Source organism: Mus caroli, chromosome 9 (genome assembly GCF_900094665.2).
Source record: "Mus caroli chromosome 9, CAROLI_EIJ_v1.1, whole genome shotgun sequence".
Taxonomy (NCBI): domain Eukaryota; kingdom Metazoa; phylum Chordata; class Mammalia; order Rodentia; family Muridae; genus Mus; species Mus caroli.
The window spans coordinates 84,086,689-84,091,964 of record NC_034578.1 but is presented as its reverse complement, the minus strand read 5'-3'; the positions used below and the strand labels follow the sequence as shown (position 1 = coordinate 84,091,964).

Below are 5,276 nucleotides of genomic sequence, written 5' to 3'. Positions count from 1 at the left end.
AATGAGGATGGGTGAAAAGATGGTCACTGGAACAGGGCAACTTATCAGTAGCTACACCTTTGAAGAAAGTTATGCTTCTTCCCCAGACAGCGTTAACTGCCAATAGTCCCTCTGGGAGATGTAGGGCCTCATGAGCCCTTCACTATNGCATAGCGAAATGGTAATGGGGTCACTTTTTTTTTAAGCTTTCTATTCTTTAGTCCTGTTAGGGGTCGGGCAGATCGCGTTACCCAGGCATCCCGCAAAGTAGGCGGGTCGCCTCAGATTGCAACCTATACCCNCTCAAAAATTCTTCTCACATAAGCAGTGAGGACTTGGGCGTCACCCCGAATCGTTATTTTCCTTACTCATAAGTTTAAGGCATAATGGGGTCACTTTTATGCACATCCTGTGTAAGTGGCCATAGCTAAGTTGATTTCATGCGTGAAATATCCATGCTGTGTCCAGAAGATGTCTTTCAGGAACACACCTCCCTATCTCCTTTCTGTACCATTTTTCTGTCCCCTTTCCTATGTTTGTCCCTGAATTTTTGGACATGAGATGGATAACCAGTTCTTCTCAGCACTTCAGCCAGTTATTAATCTCTGAATTAACTGCTGTCCACTATAATAAGAAACCTCCCTAACATAGGTTGAGGGAACCACCAGTCTATGAATATAAACATGAGTATTTAGAAGGCAGCTTGACTAGTTGTTCATTTAGCAAAATGATAACAGTGCATTACTCTTCATGGCCTATGATCACCCTGCTCTTGTTTAAGTTTATAATACCAAACATGAGATCCTTCTTATAGAGTAGGCCTGAAATCCAGTGAGAAAGCCGTTGGTCATCCCTGTTATATTCAAGCCACTCTTGCACTAATATCATTATTACTATTTTATAAGTTTATTTAAAAATAAAATAAAATAGTTGCCTGGGTACGATGGTGCACAACTTTGATCACAATCCCCAGAAGNCAGGAGTGCATCTCTATGAGTTGGAGGTCACCACACTCTACATAGCAAGTTCTGGGCCAAGCATNGTTATGTAGTGAGAACTTGTACCCATAGCAGAAGTACCCTACAAGGATGNCTAATGCTTTCCCCAGATGTCATAGATTATCAAACAAGAATCCTAGTGTCAGGTGTGGGATACCTCTCTCCGAGTTGTTGGANGGGAAAGTCTCCAAAGTTCCCCAAACAGCACAAGCTATTGCCATTGCTCTTAGTTGTCTAAAGACAGTCACCAAAACTGTGTAGTAAGACCATATTGCTGGTGGTACCAACCATGTACTTTGATCACAGGACATAGAAATAACAACAGGACCTGAGCTAGAAGACTCCTTCCTGCTGGATACCTTTAGTGGTGCCAGAGGGTCCTTTGCAGGTGCTGGAGGAGAAAAGACATGAGCAATCTTACCCAGCCTGGAACTCCAGAGCCCACACTAATGATCAGAGTGGCGAGATGTGCTCCCTTGTCTCTTGTAATCATCACACTGCCGGCTTCAGATACTCTTCCCCTAAACTGAAATGTAAGATCACCACTTACACAAACTACTTGACTTCCCACTCAGGTTTCCAAACTCTCAAATAGCCATAATGTTACAATAATTGTCCATTGAGTGAAAGCTTGAGTCTACTTCTCTAAATTCACAAATACCAGAAATATAACTTCATTTCTAGAAAAAATAAAAGCCCCCAAGCCTCACTGTCTAGGTTTCTATGAGTTGGAATAATAATTCATTTATGCCAGAACCTCAAAACCTTTTAGTTTTCTTGGAAAATGGTGAGGACAATATGGGCCATGGTTCTTTATGGTCTTGTGGGCATCTCTGGTATCCTATATTCCTCAAATGCAAACAAACACTGACACCTGCAGCACAGCAGCACCGTGTCTGTGCTAAATGTGATGCAGTCATCTTTGGCATGATTATGAGTGCTGCAGCAATATGTGTCACCCAGGATGGTCTCAAACTATTCCTTCTCTTGTGACTACTACCTCACAAGAAAGCCAAGGTCTCCCCTTGCTAGAGAGCTANAGAGCAACTCTCTTTGCTCAATCTGAGGACTCCATGTGAGTTGGGGATGTTTTGTTGTTCTTTAGTATGGAGGAAGAATTTTTCATCCCTGCATCTTTTTGAGAGCATGATTAGAAGGATGTTATCTAAAATGAGTTGAGCTTTAAAAAGTAAATCTAGAGCATTCCTGGCCTCTTCTGTCTTCAGTAATTCTCTGAAGAAGTCACACATGGAGTTAGTTATTTTATGAATATAAGGAAAGAGGAACAAATGAGAGGAGGAAACATATCTAATTACTAATCTCAAAATGTTTACTAGCCAAATGAGGATTTAATGACACTCTGCCGTCCTTTTCTTTCTCTCTCTTTGTATTTTACAATCTTTTCATTTGTTTGTTTCCTCTTTCTAGCAGCAAATGCTGGGGATGGGAGATACAGAGTGATCATCATCCCCCATCTACATCTTTCTGGACTGGATGGAAATGGTGACAGGTTGATGATCCACTTTCTTGGCTATACTTTAACTTGGAATTGCAGAATCATTCACTTTTAGAGTCTGGAAAGTTCTAGCAATGTGGGCCCTGGNATCCTGGACTTTTTTGGGCAAGGACAGGGAGATGTAAACCTCTACTTGTATCCTCAGGGTGAGTTAACAATAGTCTCAACACAGTATGCACTTCCACTGTTTAATCTTTTAGTAAACACTTGCTAATTGGCAACAATCCCTGCTCTACTTGTGGGAAAATGCTGAGGTAAAATAAACTAGCCTTGTCACCTTGCTTCCTCGGTCACCCCAGAGAAGAGTCTCTAGTGTTTCCACACAGTGACTCAAAATAGATGTCCAGTTCAAGAAAACCTGAAGAGGGGCAGACTACAGACTGCTTTCTGTAAGCATTTACACAGGTATTTTAGTAAGACTTGAAGACACAGGTATTTTAGTAAGACATGAAGGGAGTGTTTGAGCTACCCATCAGAGAAAGCCCTTGTTACTGGCAGAGAAGCCATTGCACAATGAATCATTCATTAANCACGTGGTTACAGAGAACTTTCTCTTTCTCGAGATTCTTCCTACCTTAACAAATAGAAAGCTCTACCAGAAGTAGCCAGTTTTGCTTTAAAACACCCCAGAGCCATATATGGAAAGATCAATAGCCAATCATTATTTGTCAGTTTGGTTTTATAATACAATGCAATCATCTCTATGAAAACTGTATGTATAGCTAGCTGAATATAAGTTTTGATTTATCAGTGTAGAAGATCCATCATTTTGGAAGGATCTAGACTGTGCCCCACTATGTACATGCAACGCACATACATGGATCTGGATAGAAAGGTAACGTCTTTCACTGAAAAACATCTTAAGTCAAAAGGGGAGGATACAACCCCCCCCCCCCGCACACACAGGGAAGTAAGAAATCTGACCTCTGAGTGATCTGTAAGTACAGGGCTTCTGAGGTCCAGGCCCATGTGCAGCTGTGAATCACAGACCCTTTATTTCAGNTCACTATGGCTTTTACTGCAAGCTGAAGAGCTGTTCCAGAGCTGCTAGCTGCCTTCTCTGAACTCCAGCTAATCAACATTACTAAATAAATGAGAGGGTACAAGGAGAATGGAGAGACATCAGCTGGAGGAGGGGAGAGTAGGGCAACTGAAATCTCCATGCTTGTACACTTGGAGGAAATGCTTTATGCCGAAGCATGGTTTATGTCAATCAAGCATATAAAAGTTACTGTGGCTGCAAAAGGCCATAAAGATGCACTTTTAAACTCTTAAAAAATAAGGCACTATAATTACAGCTTATAGAACTGTGTGTCCCANGAGTCTCTTTGCTGTTTTTAAGATACCCAAGGTGAATGAGGTAAAGAGAGGAGGAGGAGTGGGAAGAGAAGCCCTTGGAGTTTGTGCGGAAAAATGCAAAGGCTGTTCAAATTCACACAGCATCTTTCCCCATCCCCCACTCTCTTCCTCCATCTTTTGCACACATTCTTGCTCATACGCTCTCCCCTTCTGATTTATTCACTTTAATAACTCTCTCTCTCAACTTTGGGGTTGAGAACTGGAGCCACTGCANTGGATGGATACCTTATCTCCCCATCCCTGCCCCGTGGAACCTCTAGTGAGGGCTGACACCTGAGGAAGAGAAGCAGCATTATGTCTCTTTCCCTCTCTTTTAACCCTTACCTAACATACTAGAAATCTCTTCCTGAAGTTCAACGTCTATGTATTTACCCGAGGTAGAGTCTAAGGCGGAGCTCAGTGGTAGTGCTGAGAAGGTGGAGAGCGAGGGGGCACATCTTCAGCCTCCATGGTTGGAGCCTCTTGACCTGGTGAGGGGAAGACTCCCGGAGTCTTCGTTCCTCTCTACAGGTTGAGATCCCTGAAATCCTTCACTTCTTAGGTTTTTCTAAAGTGCTGCTAAGCAAGAACAATGATTTGGCCTTAGAATCTTGTGGGGAAAGTACTGACTTTGCCAACAGCTTGAAAAGACGGTAGAAGATGTCTAGGCAAGTCCTCCCCTCCCCTCCCCTACAGCACATTAAACACTGCATGATGTCCACTCAGGAAAATAAAATTCGTGGAGAAGCCCAATGGTATGGATCCTGCTGATTCCAGTTTCTGTTCCGCAGGAAACCAGGGCTTTATGTGTATATACAGGATGATTGAATATAGGGAATGGGTTTAATCAGCCTATAAATGAAACCACCGAAGCTGCAGCCCGNGNTCCCAAAGCCATGAGAGAATTCACAATTCATTTCCACTTACCCAGTCTTATAGGAAGTAAAAGTTAAAAAATACATTTAAATTNAAAAAACTGAACAAGNGTTTCTGTGTTCTCTACAGATAAAGACTAACTGGAAGGTTACAAGATAATTGTGAAAGTTATGAAGTAGTTTTAACTATAAATTCATCAGTAGCCCCACAAAGAGCCAAGTAACAGTTCTGGGTGTCATATGTATAAAATGTGATTGCTTCTTACCAAATTGGACTTTTAATCCTGGTATAGTTTATAATTAAGTTATAAAAAGTTTTATCAAAGACTTACTTACTTTTATTTTATGTGCATTGCNGTTTTGGCTGCATGTATGCCCGTGAAGGTGCCAAATTCTCTGAAATTGGAGTTATAAACAGTTGTGAGCTGCCATGTGGGTACTAGGAATTGAACTTTGGTCCTCTGGAAGATCAGTCAGTGCTCTTAACCAGTGAGCCATCCTCCCAGCCCACATTATAAGAATTCTTAAAGCAACCAAATCTATATTCATAATCTTCCATTAAAGAGTATG

General features: G+C 41.7%; 1 non-coding gene across 1 annotated transcript; it reads right to left on the bottom strand.

Annotated features, from left to right (window-relative positions):
* Positions 1-213: 213 nt before the first annotated feature.
* Positions 214-364, bottom strand: LOC115032085. The gene has a single exon (XR_003837716.1). It is a non-coding gene; the product is annotated as a U12 minor spliceosomal RNA (small nuclear RNA).
* Positions 365-5,276: the final 4,912 nt, after the last annotated feature.